Source organism: Orcinus orca, chromosome 17, assembly GCF_937001465.1.
Source record: "Orcinus orca chromosome 17, mOrcOrc1.1, whole genome shotgun sequence".
NCBI lineage: Eukaryota > Metazoa > Chordata > Mammalia > Artiodactyla > Delphinidae > Orcinus > Orcinus orca.
This window is the reverse complement of record NC_064575.1, coordinates 73898275-73920283: the sequence shown is the minus strand read 5'-3', so window position 1 is coordinate 73920283 and position 22009 is coordinate 73898275. Positions and strand designations below refer to the sequence as shown.

Genomic DNA, 22009 nt, shown 5'->3' with positions numbered 1-22009 from the left:
TGAGTTTAACGAGATCATTTAAGAGGCTTTTTTCTTTCAAATAATAAATCATTAAATTTTGAACAAGTGATTAGTGTGGGGGTGCAAGGGGGTCCAGTTCTTGACATGTTTGGAGGCGTATTAAACAGAGTTTCTGATGAATTGCATGTGGGTCATTAGAGAAAGTGGAATTATAGATGAATGCACGGTGTAGTACCAAGAAGACTGGAATTGATATTTAACAAAATGAAGAAGTAAGGAGAAGAAGGTTCATTAGGGTGTTGGGTAAGTAGAGGAAGGAAGATCAAGATTATGATTTAGGATATTTAAGTGTCTGTTAGATATTAAAAAGTAAATATGGAGTAGGCAATTGTATACAAGTGTCTAGAGTTCAGGGGACAAATCTAAAGTTGGGATCTAAATTTCAAAATCATCAGTGATAACATGGCATTTCACATCCTGAGAATGATTGGAATTACCTAGGGAGTAAGTTTTAGATAGAGGAGAGGGCTGATAATACAGCCATGGTGGACTTCAATGCTAAAGATTTGGAAAATGGGGAGAAATCAGAAAACAAGACTGAGAAGGAATAACTCCTTGGATAGGAGGAGAATCAAGAGAAAGTAGGATCCTTTAAGCCAAGAAAGAAAAAAAAATGCAGAAAGATGAATCAACAGAAAGATGGAGGGTGTTGTATGCTGCTGTTAAGTTGCATTATGAAACATCTAACATTCTTTTAAAAATAATTGTTGAATTTCATCACCTAATACTTTATTTAAGATTTTCTTATTTTGATCATTTATAAATGAAGTAGAATAATGATTTTCTGTCATTGCTCAGTCATTATTTGTAGGTTAATGTTACAATAGTCTCTTGACATCAGCTAAGCAAAATTACCTAGGTGAGTGCACGATGTAAGGGGTATCAGTGAGAATACCCCACACTGCCAGTGTCCAGCCGTTTTATTTATTTATTTTAATTTATTTTTTAACATCTTTATTAGAGTATAATTGCTTTACAATGGTGTGTCAGTTTCTGCTCTATAACAAAGTGAATCAGTTATACATATATATATGTCCCCATATCTCTTCCCTCTTGCATCTCCCTCCCTCCCACCCTCCCTATCCCACCCCTCTAGGTGGTCACAAAGCACCGAGCTGATCTCCCTGGGCTATGCAGCTGCTTCCCACTAGCTATCTATTTTATGTTTGGTAGTGTGTATATGTCCATGCCACTCTCTCACTTGCTCCCAGCTTACCCTTCCCCTTCCCAGTATTCTCAACTCCATTCTCTAGTAGGGCTGCATCTTTATTCCCGTCTTGCCCCTGGATTATTCTGACCATTTTCTTCCTTTTTCTTTTTTTTTTTTTTTAGATTCCATATATATGTGTTAGCATATGGTATTTTTCTCTTTCTGACTTACTTCACTCTGTATGACAGTCTCTAGGTCCATCCACCTCACTACAAATAACTCAGTTTAGTTCCTTTTTATGGCTGAGTAATATTCCATTGAATATATGTGCCACATCTTTATCCATTCATCTGTCGATGGACACTTAGGTTGCTTCCATGTTCTGGCTATTGTAAATAGAGCGGCAATGAACATTTTGGTACATAACTCTTTTTTCTTTTTTTGCGGTACGCGAGCCTCTCACTGTTGTGGCCTCTCCCATTGGGGAGCACAGGCTCCGGACGTGCAGGCTCAGTGGCCATGGCTCACGAGCCCAGCCGTTCCGCGGCATGTGGGATCTTCCCAGACCGGGGCACGAACCCGTATCCCCTGCATCGGCAGGAGGAATCTCAACCCTGCGCCACGAGGGAAGCCCCTACATGACTCTTTTTGAATTATTGTTTTCTCAGGGTATATGCCCAGGAGTGGGATTGCTGGGTCGTATGGTAGTTCTATTTGTAGTTTTTTAAGAAACCTCCATACTGTACTCCATAGTAGCTGTATCAATTTACATTCCCACCAACAGTGCAAGAGGATTCCCTTTTCTCCACACCCTCTCCAGCATTTATTGTTTGTAGTTTCTTTGATGATGGCCATTCTGACCAGTGTGAGTTGATACCTCATTGTAGTTTTGATTTGCATTGCTCTAATGATTAATGATGTGGAGCATTCTTTCATGTGTTTGTTGGCAATCTGTATATCTTCTCTGGAGAAATGTCTATTTAGGTCTTCTGCCCATTTTTGGATTGGGTTTTTTGTTTTTTTGATATTGAGCTGCATGAGCTGCTGTGGAGTTTCTTTAACAAACTTTTTTGAGAAGTGTTAAGTTTCAGAAAAATTGAGTAGATATTAAAGAGTTCCTATGTACTTTCTCACACCCCTCCCCCAGTTTGCTCTATTATTAGCACCTTACATTTATTACAATTGAGCAGTTATTGATACGTTATTATTAGCTAGAGTCTATAGTTTACTTCAGGGTTTACTCGTGGTGTTGTAGGTCCTATAGGTATTGACAAATGTATAGTGTCCTGTATCCACCATTACAGTATCATACAGAATAGTTTCATGACCTAAAAAATCCTCAGTGTTCCTTCCATTTGTCCTTTCCCCTGCCTCAAGCCTTGACAACCATTGGTCTTTTACTGTCTACATGGTTTTTTCTTTTCCAAAATGTGATATAGTTAGAAAGGAATCATACAGTTTGTAGCCTTTTCAGATTGACTCCTTTCACTTAACAATAAACATTTAAGGTTCCCACATGTCTTTTCATGGCTTGATAGCTCATTTGTTTTTGACTGCTGAAAACTATTCCACTGCCTGGATGTACCACAGACTGTTTTTCTATTTATCTATTGAAATACATGGAATTGTGTTTTTGTGTATTGTCCTAATCTAGTTTGAGAAGCTGGGTTGCACTAGAATCATAAAATTATTATTTTTTCTTTGTTCTGGATAACTTGTATAAAATGTATTATCTGTGCCTTGAAATTTTGTGAAATGTCCCTTTAAGAATGTCTGGGTCTTGGACTGTATCAGTCAGTATCCAGTCAGAGGACAGAAATCATAGAGTAATTTGAAGAGAAAAAAAAGTAACAAGAGTTATTAAATAGTAATGTGGAACTCTAAGGAACACATAATAGCACATACATAGACAATTCACTCCTTTTATGGCTGAGACAGAAGTCCAGGGGGAACAAATTTGGAAAAGGGATCCCTCCTCCCCACCAAAGGCTGAGATTTAGACTTTGTTGGAGAGGGCGTGACTATAGTTTTCTGGGTTGTGGAAAAGTTACTTATGTGCCATAGGACCAGGCTGATAATGAGGAAACTGCCTAGTGGGGCATCAAAAGTTGCAGGAACCTGCCTTCTGGGGTCCTGATGATGGAACTAGATGGGAAGTTGGCCCTTGAGTTCTGCTGAAACTCAACAGGAAACCACCTACTGGGGTGCCTGGGAGACTTTCTAGAAAAGGGACTGGGACACTGTATACAGGGATGTTCCTGAATTTGCTAGGGGCTGGCTGTGGTGCTAGCAGAACTCACCAGAAGCTTCCTGCTGAATCACCTGTGAGACTCCTTGGAAAGTCATATGGAGAGCCTAGAGAACTTGCCAAGTACAAGCCCCTTGTGGAGTTTACACTGAACTCCCAGGGAAGCTGCCTGGGGGGCTGGTGGAACTCACTAGAATGCCACCATGGGGGTGCCACTGAAATTTGCTGGTGGGCACTGAATGCTATAGGAGCCAGAGGAGAGTAGTAGCACATGGAAACCAGGTAGAGAAGTCCCCTTCTCCTGCAGTGTTCCTGCATAACAGTGGACTGACAAAACCTAATGTTACGTCAGCTGGCAAAGAAGAAATGTTTATAGGGTCCAGCTTCAGTATCACAAAGCAGGACAACTAAGGGAGGATTTGGGGCTGAGAAACAATAAGATTCTAGCTGGTACAGGGACTTTATTTTTTTGTTGGGAAGGAGGGCAAGGATAGAGAGAGATTTTTGATAAGAATTTCCATTTCTGTTAATGTTTGGCTGTTGACCATACATAATGTATTCTTGTTCCAATTTTGGCATTTAATCTTTTCCCAGGAATTTTTCTGTTACAGCTAGACTGTCAAATTTACTGTTGAGTAGTTTTCTAAATATTTCTTTAAAAATAATTAAAAAATAATAATACATATTTAAAAATCTGTTCGTAGTTTTTTTATCCTTTTATAGTCTTTTAACCTTTTTTGTATCTATTGCTGCTGGTTCGCAAAATAGTCCCTATACATGGAGGGCAGGGAGAGACTAAAAACAGAGGCAGACCACTTCAGATGGGTAGATGGCAGTTTTAATAAGCAAGGGAACTTACATACAAGACTTGTCTTGGGTGGCTGAAAACTGAGTAGATCTACACACCTGCCCGCCAGAATCTTAAAAGTTTATGCAGAGGACTTAACAGGGTTCAGCCACATATACCACCCAGAGGGTCTCAACAGCACCCCACTGTCTCAAAGTTGTGTCCTTGAAAATGGCTCCCACTGTGGGAACAGTGGGCAGAGTGTACATTCAAAGGACAGGGGAGGGGGTGAGGAGCCTTCTATTGCTGGGTCCAGCCCAAGGGGTCAAGTGGTGGTCACATCCTCTTGATGACCTCTTCCAACAATTGCAGAGGTTGTTAGTGATCACCGAAACAGTGCATGTGTTTTCCTACATTCCCTCATCCTCATTTTGGGTGAGGACATGTGACTGTTGGTTGGTGCAAACCAAAGAGAAATGAGCACAGTGTGACTTCCAGATCAAGGAAGTGAAGAGCCAGTGTTCCTCATCCTTCTCTTTCTTCTTCTGCCACAGGTTCCATGGACCCCTGATTGCTGCTTGAGGAGAATTGCCCTGTGGATTTGACTGAGCAACGATTGTGATATAAGCAGGTAAAAAAACATTTATTATGCTATACCAGTGAGATTTGGGGTTTTGTTGTCAACTATCCTTAATTACCCAGACTAAAACAACAATGCTTTCTCTTCATCCCTCTCTCTCTTTCTCTCTCTCTCTCTGTCTCTCCTTGATCAGTCTTTCTGGAAGTTTATCTACTTTGGAAGTCTTTATAAAAGAAAAATCAGCCTTTGGGTTAGTAGAGCACAGCTGATAAAAGTACGGAATATTAATCATTCTCTGGTCCTTACTAGCTTTGTGATCTTGGGAAAGTTATGCAATCTCTCTGTGCATCGCTTTACTCATCTTTAAAATGAGAATGAATAATTTTGCCTTTATCTAAGGGTTGTTGTGAGGAGTAAGTGAGTCAATATAAGTAAAGCACTTAGCCCTTAGCATATCGTTTATGCCATATGTGCTGTAAACATGTTATCTATATTTTTTCTCTACTTTATGGATTTCTGTCTTCATCTTCACAACTTCTTCTTCTTTGGATTTATTCTCTTTTTTTTTTCCTAGTGTTTTGGGCAATGTTTAGCCCACTTATTTATAATCTTTCTTTTCATCTGGTAGACAATTTTTAGGATATATTATGCCCCTCACGGTACTTCCTTCACTGTTCCCAGACATTTTGACATGGAGTGCTTTTGTGTTCACTCAGCTGTAATTTAGTACTTTCACTTATGAATTTCTCTTTAACCCAAGTGCTGTATAGTTGTATGTTTTTTGGATTTACAGATATTTGGAGTTTCTATAAGACTTTATATATATTTGCTTTGATTCTTATTTTATTGAGTAATAATTGGAAAACTCTAAGATATTGCTTCTTTGCAATTTATTGAGGCTTTTTTTGTGTGTGTCTCAGTAGTTGGTTGAGTTGTATGAATGTTTCATGTCTGCTTGGAAAAGAAAAATTGTGCTCACTGGCTATAAAGTCGCTGATGTATATTTTGGTTCCATTAGTAATTATCATATATACAAATTTTTAATTTGTTTCCCTGAGCTGTCTGTTTCTGAAACACAGCGTTTTAAATCTACAACTACAACTACTGATTTAGTAGCTATTTCTCTTTGTAGTTCATCAATTGCTGTCAGAGATTATGTATGTAAGTTTTATGTGGTAATATATTAATTTTTATCATATCTTTTGGATCTTTTGTTCCTTTTATCAGCCTACATACAAGATAAAATTTTATTTATAATGATTTTTTGCTTTCAATTCTATTTAGTCTGAAATTAATGTTGCTACACTATATTTCTTTCAACCATATTTGCCTGGTGTGTTAGTTTTCACTCTTTTATTTTTATTTCATTTTACGTGTGTTCATTGTTGCATATGTGATTATGAATTGGTGGGTAAAGGACACATGCATACCTGCTATAAGTATGTGATTTAGAAATTTATACATTTCTTATTTAATGCAAGTATAAGAACTTAATGGAATAAAGGTGGTAAAAGCAGCCAAGAACAGAAACATATCTTTGCATGACTGTTTCATTGCTTTGTTTCTATGTGGTTCACTGGTGGAAGGGACACTTTCCATGAAGTTTGTATTCTGTTAGAGTTGAGTAAATGCTAAATATTTATTGCACCTCTATCTTTTTAGTTCTGGCTTAACAAAGCAATTCCAGAACAGCTTATACTAAAAATCATTTTGCCTTAGTTTTTGAGAAGACATATAAACATATAGTTTTCTTGATTCTTGAACTAAATGCAGCACCATAGAGGCTATCTCCTTATCAGTGCCAGGGAGGGGATGGTGTCCTTGAATAATATCTTCACTTCCAGATTTCCAGTGTTCTGAAGTATTCTGCCTTATTCAGGCAGTTTCTTGGAAATAATTTATGACCAGAGCTCTTTTTCAATATTAGTCAGGGTGAGGCCATACTAATTTGTGCTTACAAATAAAACTCCAAAAGAATGCAACAATAATTCATTATTTTTTATTCACGTCATAGTTTGATGTGGGAAACATGGCTCTCCTTCATCATTCTACTCCAAAAGGGGACTCAAGGGTATAGGCTACTACCAGAGCTGTAACACATTGGCTCTTGAGTTGATCCAACCAGGGAAAGGAGAATTAGAGCATCATATTTTTAAGGGCCAGCCTTGAAAGTGATTTACACAACTTCTGGCCAATTAGCACAGTCCAGAACTCAGTCATATGTTCAGAAATTAGCTGTCAGAAAGACTAGGACATGCCTTCTTTTCTGTCAATCCAAGAAGAGGAAATGGTGGTGAACTTGTCATTGCCCTGTCGAATGGTCCAGTTGAAATCTTTGTCTTTTGATTGGTACATTTAAGCTACTTAAATTTATCATAAATTTTAGTTACTTTTGAAATCTCATTTCATGTTTTTTATTTATAATACATACCTATTGCTTTTATCTTTCTCTTTTACTAACTTCCATAGATAAATTTTGTTTTGTTAGTTTGAAGGTCTTATGTTCTACTTTAATTTTGTTAGTTATCCATAACATATTGAGGCTTATAGTTATTTTTTCCCCCAAGCAACCTCTTAAGTTTGTCAATTTTTATCTTCCTTTGCAGTAAAGCTCTCTCTTACCTCCTCTGATCTTTCTCCTTGGTCCTGCTGTATCACCATATAGTTATTACTTAGAAATGCACTCTAGATACACTTTAATAATTTGGGAGGATATGTCATTGGTTATTGTTTATTTTTACAAAGACATATTTGATTAAGTAATTTACTTCTCATATCTTACTGCTTTCGTTTCTTACTACTGGAGTACTTATTCTAAGACTTCTTTCACAAAGGTTCTGGCTGTGGCAAAATTTCTGCTGCAGTCATTATTGAAAATATTTGTATTTCAACTCTTGTTTAAGTGATAATTGAGCTGGTTATAATATTCTATATTTGCAATTCCTTGCCTTTACCACTTTGTTATTATTACTCCGTTACTTTTCATCTCAGGTGTGCGTAATTCTTGTCATTTCCTTTCAGGTGATCTGCTTTTACTCTTGGAAGTTTTTCTCTTTCATGTGGGTAACTTAAATTTGATAACTAGTTACACCTTTGACTTTTCTAATCTTTATTAAACTATTTACTCTAATTCTTACATATTTCTTTAATTTGGGTATATTCCTAACCCTTTACTTACATATTTCCTCCCTTTAATTAGTTTTTCTCAGATTTTATAATGTTTATATATGTGGTTATGGACAGTTATTTTTCTATCTTTTATATGGCTTAACTTTAAATTATTCTTTTCCACTTTATGCCTTCTTGTGAAAGTCCTAGACTTGATATTTCAGCTCAATCTTTCATTTTTTGATGGGATGTATTCTATTATTCAGCCTATCTGTTCAGCTCTTTATTTCAACAATTCTGTTTTTATTCCACTTATTTCTAATCAGTTCTTTTCTATGATTGCTTATTTTTCCTTGGCATTTCCAATATCCTTATTTTCTCTTTGAGCATTTTATTGTGGGTATTTAAAATTCTTATTTCTCTCATGTGCATTTATTCTGCTTCAACCAGAATAAACTGCTCAGTGTGCGGCTTTTCACTTTTTTAATAGTTGTGGTCCTCATCTCTGTTCCCTCCACCCCCATGTTTCATATTCCATTGGGAATATCTGTCATTGTGATTGATCATGTCAACTTGGGGATGTGGTTAAAGCATAGACCCTATTTCTAGGTGTGTTGGGGAAGTGGGAACAGTGGGGAGAGTGTTTATGATTGAAGAGCCTCTAGATTTACAGTAAGTCCCCTACATATGAACGACTTCCATTCTGAGAGGGTGTTCGTTAAGTCCAGTTTGTTTGCAAGTCCAACAATATTAGCCTAGGTATCCAACTAACACGATCGGCTATTTACCACTGCTTTTACACTTGCTTCCAGACATTCTGGGCTTGAAATAAAGATACTGTACTACTGTACTCTATACAGTACTGTACAGTAAAGTACACAAAAGCACAACCACTTGGAGTGGATGCACGCATGTGACAGTGTATGCCAGACATATGACCTAACGTACATGGTTGGACATGTGAAAGCACGTACGCATCGTTGAAAGTTTGAAACTTGAAGGTTTGTATGTAGGGGACTTACTCTACTATCTTGGTTCAGTTACTCTCCATTTTACCACACTACTCCCAACATTTGCTCTGGGGAAAATTCCTTGGTCCTTTTGAATGCTGTTTTGTCCATCCCAAAAGTTGAATTTCTGGCTTGTCAAATCATGGAGTGTTTTGTGGTGATGGGATAGAAAGACAAAGGAAATAAGCAGCTATTGCGTAAGACCCAAAGCACATTGCCTGAAAACAATAGGTATTCATTTAGTTCATGAACCTGTGGGTCAGCAGTCTAGTCTGGACCGTTCTTCTGATCTAACCTGAAATTGTTCGCTCTATGGGTATGGCCTGTCTCAGAGTGACTGTTGCATCTATGGGTCCTTTGGCTGCTGTCTGGAGGGACCTGATTTAGCCCCACATGTCTCTTATATTCCTCCAGCAGGCTAGCCTAGGCATGTTCTCAAGAGAAAGGCAGAGGTGCAAGAGGTAGGGCGGTTTCTACACCCAAACACACTTCAGGCCTCTGTGTATGTCACATTTGTTACTATCCCTTTGTCTAAAACAAGTCATGTGTTCAAGCCTACTGCCAGAGTGAGGGCTCTGCAGAGTTATATAGCAAAGGATGTGGATACAGGGAAAGGTGAGAACATGGACTTTGCATGTTTACAATAAAGCTATCATAAGCTGAGTTAAATTTGATAACTAGTTATACCTTTAACTTTTCTAATCTCTATTAAGCTATTCAATCTGTTTCTTACATATTTCTTTGGTAAGAAAATATAGATATTTATGGGCCCTGTGATATATACACTAGGCATTCTCTAGTAAACTACGTGTTATTATCCTTTACCGCACTTCCAGAACATTCTTACCTCTAGGAACTCCTATATTTGGAAGCTTTCAGACACTAGTCAACCTTGCTGAATCACAAAAGATTTTTCTATACTTTAGAATTCTCTCATTCTGGATTGGGAACACTGAGTATTTCAAAAATTTCCCCATATATTTGGGAATTTAAAGTGCTTAACTGTAGTTGAATTAAATTAGACTAACAGATGCCATACTCTAATACTTTCTATGCTTCAAGTTGATAAATTCTTCAATGCTGCAGGTTTTGTGAAGTAAATTTATTTTTTCTATTGAATAATCCAAGTTTAAGTTTTTGCATAGAATGTTTACTTAGTTTGGGTATTGCCTTTATACTAGGTGTTTTGATGCTGTGATAACTCCTAACTTGTGATCACATTCAAGACTGAGAGAAACAGATGATGCATAGAGGGAAGATGCTTTTGACTAGAGGAAAGAGGCATGTTGCTGAGTTACAAAAAAGGAATTATTGTATTCTCTTTATCTAATTAAATGACTTAATTCAGTACCAGACTAGCACATCCCTAATAGGCAATTATATTGACATTAAAAGTGTTAGAAGTCCTGAGTCCTCTATCACTGCAGATATTCAAACAAACACTTCAATTCTTACCTGGGATATTAGAGAAGAGATGTAAGAATTGGGCTAAACTAGAAGATTTCTCATTTTTTTTCCCTATTTCAAAGATATGAACATTATTATGTCCTATTAATGTCCCAGATGCTATATAGTTAAGCTCTGTGGTAGATCATCTGTGTATTCACACAATGCTATAATCCTAGCATAATTAAGTCACGAGCACTTGTTAAGAGTCAAAACCAGGGGCTTCCCTGGTGGCGCAGTGGTTGAGAGTCCGCCTGCCGATACAGGGGACATGGGTTCATGCCCCGGTCTGGGAAGATCCCACATTGCCGCGGAGTGGCTAGGCCCGTGAGCCATGGCTGCTGAGCCTGTGCGTCCAGAGCCTGTGCTCCGCAACGGGAGAGCCCACAACAGTGAGAGGCCCGCGTACCGCAAAAAAAAAAAAAAATCCCAGAAAACTACCATGAAGTATCACCTCACACCAGTTAGAATGGGCATCATCAGAAAATCTACAAACAACAAATGCTGGAGAGGGTGTGAAGAAAAAGGAACCCTCTTGTATTGTTGGTGGGAATGTAAATTGATAACAGCCATTATGGAGAACAGAATGGAGGTTCCTTACAAAACTAAAAATAGAATTAACATATGACCCAGCAATCCCACTACTGGGCATATACCCAGAGAAAACCATAATTCAAAAAGACACATGCACCCCAATGTTCATTACAGCACTATTTACAATAGCCAGGTCATGGAAGCAACCTAAATACCCATCAACAGACGAATGGATAAAGAAGATGTGGTACATATATACAATGGAATATTACTCAGCCATAAAAAGGAACGAAATTTGCTCATTTGTAGAGATGTGGATGGATCTAGAGACTGTTACACAGAGTGAATAAGTCAGAAAGAGAAAAACAGATATCATATATTAACACATATATGTGGAACCTAGAAAAATGGTACAGATGAACTGGTTTGCAGGGCAGAAATATAGACACATATGTAGAGAACAAATGTATGGACACCAAGGGAGGAAAGTGGCGGGTTGGGGGGTGGTAGTGGGATGAATGGGGGAATTAGGATTGACATATATACACTAATATGTATAAAATGGATAACTAATAAGAACCTGCTGTATAAAAAATAAATAAAATTAAATTTAAAAAATAATATTGTTTTAAGCCACTAAATATAGGTATTATTTAATGTAGGGATTGATAACTGAGGTAGCCAGGAAAAGTAATTAAATCCCCCTTCCTGGGAAACATAGATGATTGACTGATATTTTTGCCTCAGATGGAGAGGATACTAGACTGTCTAAACTTATCAGGGGGCTTTTTAGAAGATGAACAGTGAGGATTTGACAAGACAAATAACTGAAAATGTGAAACCAAGCTACTCAAGTACTGCCAGTGGAGAGCAGAGATGACAGTTTGAGATGAAAGTTTTATCTGACTTTTTTATGAATTAGCTCATGCCTTGATGTCTGGGGAATATAGAAGGTTATGCTTAAAAGCAAGTTTACTCCAGGATCACTGTGTCTACAAAAGTCCTCTTCTTTGGTGTCTGTGTTGCATACTGAACGTCCCTAAGTTGAACAACAAACTTTTAGGTGTAAGAGGAAGTTCTCTCACTGAAAAAAATAAACCATTATAAAATAGCTTATAATGGTTCTTGTGGGTGCCGTTGCTTTAGGATGCAGGCCATGCAGCATGGTTATGCAGCTGGGATATAAAGATGGAAACAGATATATGAGAAGTGACTTAGCCGAGGCAATGCATACGCGAGAAAGTGTAGCCTGTAGCAAAGCTTGGATGTGGAGAAGTCAAGTATATCCATTATTCATTCTATTCTATTTCCTTTGTTTAGATCCTTGGTCCTTTTTTCCTGTTGTTCTCTTAATGAGTTTTGTTGTTTGTTTGTTTATATGCTTTTTAAAATTTATGTAAGCCCATTTATATGCTTAAGATAGGTATCTTTTACTGTTGTATTTAACTGTAAATCCTTTTTACTATTTCTTTAATGGGCTTTATTTTTTGGACATACTGAAATATAACATTTTTAAAGGTAATCTCTGTGTTCTTAGGCATTCTTTCACTGATTTAAAAATTTTAAATCCTCCCACTCTATAGGTTAGAATAAATATTGAAGTGTTTTCTTACTTTTTTGAGGTTATAAAATATTTAATTAAGCTGAAATTATTTTATCATATTAAAATTGCTTTGGACAGAGCTAAAGCAAATTTTTTCAATAATAAGGAAATGATCAGTCGAGTGTATCCAATTGTCTTAAGTTTGATTAACATGTTACCTAAACCAACTAAAAAGAATGAATTTGATGAGAGTCATGTTGATTTTATGACTGCATGTAAATCCATATGAAATGAGAAAATGTTCTAATCTATTTATTTCTTGTTCTTACTGGTTTGGAAGTTTTTCACAAGGTAATAAATTATGTAGTGTAGTCCTCTGCAAAGCATGTAGCATCAGAACACTAATTTTGCAGAATGTTAATTTATATTAAGTGATTAAAGGGTTTTATAGTAAAACACATTTGGGAAATACTGGTTTGAACAAAATTAAATTGGTTTTTTAGTCAAGGATTTCTCAGAGTATTTAATGTAAATTGTGAATTTCCAAGAGTATAATATAATAAGCAGCATTGCCTAAGCTTACTCAACCATGGCCTCCTCCTATCCCCGCCCTCCCTCCCTCTCTGCCAGAGCATCTTTTAGGACTAGTTCTATGGAATACATTTTGGGTAATGCTGATGTGTTGAAAAAAAATTCTGAATCAGGTGTTAGGAAATCTTCAATAAGGCCCTTAGCCAATATGGAGCAGTTTCCTCATCTGTATAATAAACCCTGGACTTTTGCAATAATTATAAATTGTCTCCAAAAGTTCTGTCCAGTTCTAGCTGTAGGTCCTTTGTGTCAGCGTTGCCTAACAAAATCACAGGCACTCTGTCAGCACCAGTATTCAATGAGGTCCCTTCTGAAACTGAAAATGTAGAAGGACTATTAGGTGACCTCTAAAATCTTTTCCACCTTTGACAGTCTTGGTTCAAAGCTCAATGCTTTGGATCATATTACAGAAATTGCTAACAATATCCTCACCTATATAGTGCTATTTGATCATGGAATTTTTGTCTATGACACACCTGGGAAGTTTGAATAAACAAGAAAAAATTTAGAGTAGGGTTTCTTATATGTAGGGTCACAACCCCTTCTGATTTGTCTTGAATATTCCTCCTTTATACTTGGCACCCTGGCATAACCATTAATAGCATCCCCTTTCATTTCAAAGGCTAAATGATTTAAATGATAAATTATATGGTCACTTTATCTATACTCCAAATCCAACCACCTCCTTAGCTACTGACAACTTTTTTTTAAAACAGGTAACAGCTTTTTAAAAATGTCAATTTAGTATAGGTGCTATTCTAATGAAGGCCTTTTTATGCACTCCCTTATTTAATTCTCACAAAACTCTGTGAAGTTGGTACTAATATCATCTCCATTTACAGATGGAGAAACTGTCTCATAACTTGTTCAGAAGTGATGCACATTTGAACTCCAACAATCTGACTCAGAGCTTCCTCTCTTAAATCTATACTACAGTATTCATTGCAACCTCTAATACCAATTAGCATAGCTCTAAAAGATACGGCCCACTTTGCTCAAACTATTTCTTCATTGGAATATCCCACCCACTCCCTTTCCTCTTTTGTCTGTAAATCCTGTTAATTCTGTAAGTCTTTGTGTATAGAGGCCTTCACCACAAAACCTGCTTATACTCTAGCTCATCACAAGTGATTAGTTGGGATTTCACTGGTAGTTATTGTCTCTTCTCTCATTTCAACATATATTCAGATATCCCCTTTGAGAGCCATAAATGATTCAAAGATTGTATGCCTATTTCAATCCAGATTAAAGTTCTTGCAGGCCTGGGGCCATGACTGCATTGTGCTTTCCACAGTGCTTCCTAAGATGCCATCATAGTCAATATCATTTTAGCCTTTCACCACCACAGGGAAAGAAAATGCAAAGGCTAATGAAAAAAATCCACAGCTTCAAAATGCCTTGTGTATTCTTGGCCCTTGGTTGGATATCAATAGTATTATGGGGGTCAGAATGTCTAGCTTTGACTTTGTTCTTTGGTGACATTAGGCAATCATTTTCTTCAAACCCCAGTTTTCTCATTTGTAGATGATTACCTGTGTGATAACATATGTCCTGCCTAGTTTAAAGGATTTTACATGGATCTAAAGAGATAACTTGTGGAGAAGTGCTTTGTAGATCGTAATGTGCTATTCAATTATAGGAGGTTGATTATTTACAATGATAAAATATCTTGTATCTACAGGCATTCCTTTCTGATTTGGGAGAAGAAAAATTTGAAAGCAACATTTCCTTGAAGTCTTAATCCGGTTTGAAATCTGATTTTGCCCAATTAATTACAATAAACCTATAGAAGAGGCAGGTGAAAGCCTCCTTCATGAATCAACAAGCATCTTCCAGGGCAGCCCCAAGCATGCTGTAGGAGGTACCTGGTGCTAGCCTCTGATGCCTGCTTCTCCCATTAAAATGCAGATAAACTTTCTAGATAAGTTGATTAGCCTGAGTCTGTTTATTAGCAGGCAACAAATTCTTCTGCATTGTAGAAACAAGTGAACAAAGCATCCAGGGGTTAATAAGATCTTCTCCTGTTCAGACATCTTTCTATTACTCATCATTTGTTGTTTCCATCCACTCAGCTCACCTATTTCCCATGTTGAACTCCTAACACATCCCACGTGGATTGCTGAGCTACAATCCTATAATGCTTGGAGTTAACAAAATTAATTTTCTGATGTTCCCATTTCAACTTTCTTTTATTGCACCTTGCATGTGTCTTATATTTTTCCCTCACCTCACTGATTCCAAATATATATATTCTTCAATATACTCCCATCCTAGGGAAGGCTGTAGGTCAAAAGAGGTTAGTTTATCAGTGCGTGAAACATTGTGTCAGGGCCAGTTGGCAAAAGAAAGAATGTAGAAAATGACTGTGGAGTAGACAGTCTTCCCCTTCCCCATGTCCCCTTTAGGGGCTTGTAATCAGGACAACAAATACACTTGATGTAGTAAACACATAATAGGTCAAATTGGACATTACTCTCTCAGGGCATGACTTCGCCTCTGTTTCATGTTTCCCTGTTTAGTGAAAGCTTTTCCCAAGAGAGCATTTCTCAGTCTCTTTGAACTCTGTTGGAAAGATTATTTTTAATACTAGTAACTCATCTTAATTTTCTTTTCCCGTAGCAATTTGTACTGCAGATATAGCCTGACATTTCTCTCCTTCTTGTATTTGATTTTATGTGCAAATAAATTAAGGGTTCCCATTACTCAGAATGGGAAAGAGATAGGACATCTATAGGGGCTCAACATTTGTTGAGCCCCTATAATTTACTAGGCAATGTTCTCTGTGCTTTGCATATTTCATCTCATGCAGTTCTCATATCAACTCAGTGAAATAGGTATCATTATCTCTACTTTAAGAACAAGATATCCAATTCTCAGAGACCAGGCCCAAAATTGACCTGGGATTCGAACCTAAGTATGCCCTGACACAAATGCCCTTGCTTTTGGTTATATCAGCTGAGTATAATGGAGTATTTTGGCTTCTTAAACTTTTTGATTGAAACAGAACCAAAACCAAAATATTTTTATTTTAAACCATTCTTGATCATAGTATTTCTAGAAAGAAACAATTACTTGGGAAGTAATGCATGCTCTTTGAATTTTTTAAATTAAACTCTACATTGAGATAGTTATAGATTCATAGGCAATGGTAAGAAATAGTACAGAGAGATCCCGTGTACCCTTTAACCAATTCCCCTTAATGGTAACATCTTTCAAAACTATTGTAAAATATCAAATCAGGCTATTGACACTGATGCCATCAAGATATAGAACATTTCTGCCATTAAAAGCATCCCTAATGTTTTCCTTTTATAGTCACTTTGATTTCTCTTCTGCCACACACCCTGACTTAACAACTAGCAACTACTAATCTGTCCTCCATTTCTACAATTTTTTCATTTCAAGAATGTTATATAAATGGAATCATATAGTATGTAAAATTACAGGGTTGGCTTTTTTTCACTCAGCATAATTCTCTGGAGATTCATCCAGGTTTTTGCATGTATCAGTAATTTGTTGCTTTTTATTGCTGAATGGTATTCCATGGTATGGATATACAGCAGATGGTTCAACCACTCAGACATTGAGGGACATCTGGGTTGTTCCTAGGTTTTGGCTATTTTGAATAAAGCTGTGATGAACATTTGTATACAGGTTTTGTGTTTCTTGTGTGTGCTTTTCTTTGGGATAAATGCAATTAGTGGATCACATGGTAGTTGCATATTTATTGTAGTTTTTAAAAACTATCAAACTGTTTTCCAGAGTGGCTAAGTCGTTCTGTATTCCCACTAGCAATGTATGAGTGATTCAGTTTTTCTGCATCCTCACCAGCATTTAGTGCTGAAACTATTTTTTTTTAAGTTTGTCATTTTGATAGGTATGTAGTAATATCTCATTGTGATTTTAATTTGAATTTTTCTAGTGACTAAGGATTTTTTTTTTTTTTCCCGTACCACGCGGCATTCGGGATCTTAGTTCCCCGACCAGGGATTGAACCCGGCTCTTGGCAGTGAAAGCACCAAGTCCTAACCACTGGACAGCCAGGGAATTCCCTAATGACTCATGATACTAAACATTTCTCATGTGCTTATTTTCCACCTGTACTGTGTATCTTATTCATTTATATGTCCCTTTATGTTTTTGCCCATATTTTAATTGAATGATTATTTTTAAACTGTTGAGTTTTGATATGTTCTTGATATTAGTCATTTGTCAGATATGTAGTTTGCAGATATTTTCTCCCACTCTAGAGCTTATCTTTTTATCCTCTTTGCATCATCTTTTGCAGAGAAAAGGTTTTTAATTTTCATGAAGTCCAGCTTTTCAGTTTTTGTTTTTGTCCATCATGTTTTTGGCATCAACTGTAAGAACTCTTTGCCTAGCCTTAGATTCTGCAGATTTCCCCCCATTGAATTTCGTTTGCACCTTTATAAAAAAAATCAATTAGATTTATCTGTGTGGGTCTACTTCTAGTTCTTTCTGGGTCTGTTCTGTTCCATTGATCTATATGTCTATCCCTTCAGCCATACCATAATCTTGATGACTGTAGTTATATAAATGCTGAAATGAGGTAGATTCCTCCCACTTTATTTTTTTTTCAAAATTGTTTTATCAATTCTAGTTTCTTTGCTTTTCCATATAATTTTTTTCTCCCATAACATCTGTTATCATATTTTTTCTGATAGTTTCTTCTTTTCTCTTCAAAAATGTTAGAAGTTATTTTCTTCTCTAGGAATATTAAAAAAATACCATATTCCCCTTACTTAGGTTTTCTACTAACAACTTGCTAACCAAGACATATTTGTTTTTCCCTATTCTTTACAAGAATTCTTTTTCAACTCTGTCTTATAGATGCTTCCCTCAATCTTTTTTTTTTTTTTTTTTTTTGGCAATAAAGTGTCCTAAGCTGAACTTATTAGTACCCTATTCAGAACAAAATATATATTCTGGATTGGGGAGAATATTGTATTTCATTAACTTGAACCACATCAATAAATAGTTTTTAGGCACTGCGCTATGAACTGTGGCCTATAAAAGTGTTCAGTATAGTACACAATATGTAATATATACAGTAAATACATATATGTGTATATCCTGTATATATATATATGATTTTCCTTGAAGATGTTTCATTTACGAAGGTATTTTTTTTAGTTCAAATGAATCAGTATGACTTTTGTCCAGCTTTTGTCTTTTAATAAGTTTTTGAGTCATCTATATGGACAGTGACTACATAAAAGAACTTAAGACTTGAGAAAACAGACATCAAAAAACTGTAAGATGGGCTTCCCTGGTGGCGCAGTGGTTAAGAATCCACCTGCCAATGCAGGCGGCGCGGTTGGAGCCCTGGGCTGGGAAGATCCCACATGCCGCGGAGCATCTAAGCCCGAGCACCACAACTACTGAGCCTGCACTCTAGAACCCGCGAGCCACAACTACTGAAGCCCATGCGCCTAGAGCCCGTGCTCTGCAACAAGAGAAGCCACCACAGTGAGAAGCCTGTGCAACGAAGAGTAGCCCCTGCTCACCGCAACTAGAGAAAGCTCACGTGCAGCAATGAAGACCCAACACAGCCAAAAAATAAATAAATAAATAAAATAAATTTTAAAAAACCAAAACACAAAAAAAGCTGTAAGACAAGCAAGTTTAACTAAACACCATGAGAAAGGACAAAAAGCACTCGGGAAGTACAGTTTAAGATTTACAGGCTTTATCAAGAAAACAATTCTCTTCAGGACCTTGATTTTACTTTTGGTAATTCTAAGTTAGAAGTGTATAAACTGAAGCCAGTCAATAGGATAAATATGACCAAAAGCATAATGAACAAAAAGTATGTAGAGTGTGACAATCAGTGATTTCAACCATCTAAGATGTTCTTTTTTACTAATCTTTTAAGTGGAAGGTTGTCAGTTTGTTCCATTGAACTTAGCTTTAGCTATTGGACTTTTTTTCAGGGATTAATTTTTTCTGGCGGTTCACCTAGAACCTTAGTTTAAAGTTTCTAATTGTTGCAAATTTACACTTCTGAGAAGACCCTTTCCGCATTTTCAGAGTTTTCATGCTGATAATGACAGTGACATTTCAGAGTAAGGGGCAAAGCCATCTCTAATTCACAAGTATCTGTCACTGCAGTGTTGGCTCCATCCCCATCTTTGTACGTTGTTATGCCCTATGTAAGAAACACGAAGTTTAATAGTTTTTGTTGTTGTTTGCTTGTTTTTTAGCCACCGTGAGTGATATGGCTTTTGACAATAGAGTGTTTTACCCCATCCAGAAAATAAACATTGTTACGAAATGTGTTCATGAAGGCATAAAGTCATAGCTGTAGGAGGCAATTGTGTAAAATCCATTTGGAGATGCTGAGGGTTTCTTTTTGATCATGGTTCCACCCATGTCAAACCTCTACATTTTTAGTTACAGGGATAACATGGATTAACCACAACGTCTAGAAAAGTTTCCCCATTGGAATTTTAAATTGTGGACAGTTTTCCCCTACTGTGGGATATCTCCTGGAAGATTTTAGCAAGTGTCCATTTGAGGTTTTATTCAGTGTTAGAAAGCAGCCGTCTTGGCTTTGCTAGATATTATTCTCATGGATCTTAAAACTCATTTGGTCCCAGTATTTCTTTTAGAATTTGGGTCAAAATTTGTGTCTCTAGTGAAATCCTTTAACTTTTCCATGGAATTGTCTTTATATTACAAGATGTTCGCAGGTAATGACTGTATTAGAGAAGCATATTTAGCATGATGATATGGTAAAGCATTTAATATATTTGTAATGGTATCTCTTTACCTATGAGCCTCCACCTTTAAGATAGAAATTTTTGTGGGGTGGGGGGGAAGGAAATATCTTAGTTTGAACATCATCCCAAGATAGTTAAACTATTTCAAACTTGTTTTGGCTATCAGAGAATGTATTTACACTTTTATTTTTAACAATTTGATGTGTCCTAGAAAGGACCATTGTTAAGCAATTTGAATCAATTGGGTTTCCAGTGAGGGATTATCTTGCGTAAGAGAGACTGAACTAGTTATTGCATATCCAACCTAGCATTATCCCTTCTCATTTTTAAGATGAGCTCTGGCAACAAAAATATATTAAGTCAAGACTTAAGGGAGTGTCCAAAAGATCGGTTCTGGGCATAGATACTTCTTGAACACAATCAAGAAATTTTATTTCATCATGTAAGTGTAAGATCGTTTTTAGATTAAGGGGGAGTAACAATATTTCATAGTTCGGTAGTTGACTAGCAGAAAAATGTTGGTCATTTTCAGTTGAGAATAAGGATTATGTTGCATGTGAAATCATCAAATTTAAAGGTGATACTGGTATGAAATCCAAAGATACTTTGAATAGTGTAGCCAAGACCCCCATTGCTCTAAGGCAAAAAAGGTAAGACTTGGCTACTGTATCAAAGCATAATCTAGAGTAAGCAATGGGTCTTTTTTTTAAAATTTAATTTATTAATTTATTTATTTTTGGCTGTGTTGGGTCTTCCTTTCTGTGCGTGGGCTTTCTCTAGTTGCAGCTAGCGGGGGCCACTCTTCATCGCGGTGCGCGGGCCTCTCACTGTCACGGCCTCTCATAGTGGAGCACAGGCTCCAGACGCGCAGGCTCAGTAGTTGTGGCACACGGGCCTAGTTGCTCCGCGGCATGTGGGATCTCCCCAGACCAGGGCTCGAACCCGTGTCCCCTGCATTGGCAGGCAGATTCTCAACCACTGCGCCATCAGGGAAGCCCAGTGATGGGTCTTTGAAGTGTACCATGTGGTTGAGTTAATAGCTCTAGAATATGGCCTAGTATGTTAGTAAATACAAAAAAAGAAATTTATGATTATCTGAGAAAAAATGATCTAGATTCTTATGTGCTCTGCACTGATTATTTTCTGTACATGAGTGTTTTGCCCATAAGAATTCTGAAATTATAGCTAAGTATTTTTCTTCAATCACATATAATGTAGAAATATTAATCATATCCAGGATGTTTTCCTGGGACTTTCAATGATAATTATTCTGTAGTGCAATTTATCAGGAAGTACCATTTGTAGGGTGAATTTTATCTTACAAGTTTGTTTTGATTTCCAGGTCGTTTACTTTCTAATAGTCTGTGTAAATGTTCGGTCACATTGAAGATATTCTGAATTGAAAATTACCCATTTCATTTTGTTTCTGATAAAGTTCCTTAATTCAGGTCTGAGCTTATTTGCGAAAAGAGACGATAAACTTCTCTTAAACTGTTGTGTCTACCCAAAATACTGTTTGGGAGTTTTAAAGACTATTTTTTAAAGACTACTAATAATTTGGCTTACATTTTTGAATCCTTATGCAATCTACTTCTAAGAGAAAGTCTTCTTAAATTGCTTTTATGCAGTACATTTCTTTTTATTTATTTATTTTTGCCTTGTCAGGCCCATTTAAAAATATGCATAACGAGGCTATTTAAATTCTCTTCTGGTCTTTCCCTCCTTGCTCCGTTTAACAGTTTCTCCTGTCTAAAGGGCTAATAATTTAGTGAACAAATTAGAACATCTATGACCATTCAGGACCATAACTATCTTGCAAAATCCTGAATTCTGTAGCAGGTTTTGGTATAACTTCTAGAGGCCTAGGAAAAATTTTAATTATGGCTCTCAACTTTTCTCTACACTGGTTTAAATGCAGCTTTTATATATTTCCTTCTGACTTAGGAATTTAAAAGATATTGTGTGCAATGTGACTGTTCCTTTCCTGAGAACAACTCTCCCAAAAGGGAGCTCAGGAGGTCAGAAGAAGGAGCAGAAGGAATTGGAGGATAAGACAGATAGATGAAGAGAGGTGGATGAAGTATGGATTTCAAATGGTTGAACAGGAGTGAACAAGAGAGCCTTTGCAGGAGATATTCTTGAAGTCAGCATTTTGTTTATTTGAAGTTAGCATACAAGTTAAAAAGCTAACTACTGAATGTTTGATTTTTTGCTCTATATTTTTTTCTGAAGCTCCCCTAAATTTTGA

At 36.7% G+C, this 22009-nt stretch overlaps 1 protein-coding gene across 2 annotated transcripts in view; it reads left to right on the top strand.

Annotated features, from left to right (window-relative positions):
* The window catches only part of LRATD2 (LRAT domain containing 2), a 413939-nt gene that overhangs the window by 203333 nt on the left and 188597 nt on the right, over nucleotides 1–22009 (top strand). For both annotated transcript variants that reach the window (XR_007472592.1, XR_007472591.1), the window contains one exon: nucleotides 4761–4837. The gene's annotated coding sequence lies outside the window, so the exon portion shown is untranslated. The remainder of the gene's footprint in view (nucleotides 1–4760; nucleotides 4838–22009) is intronic.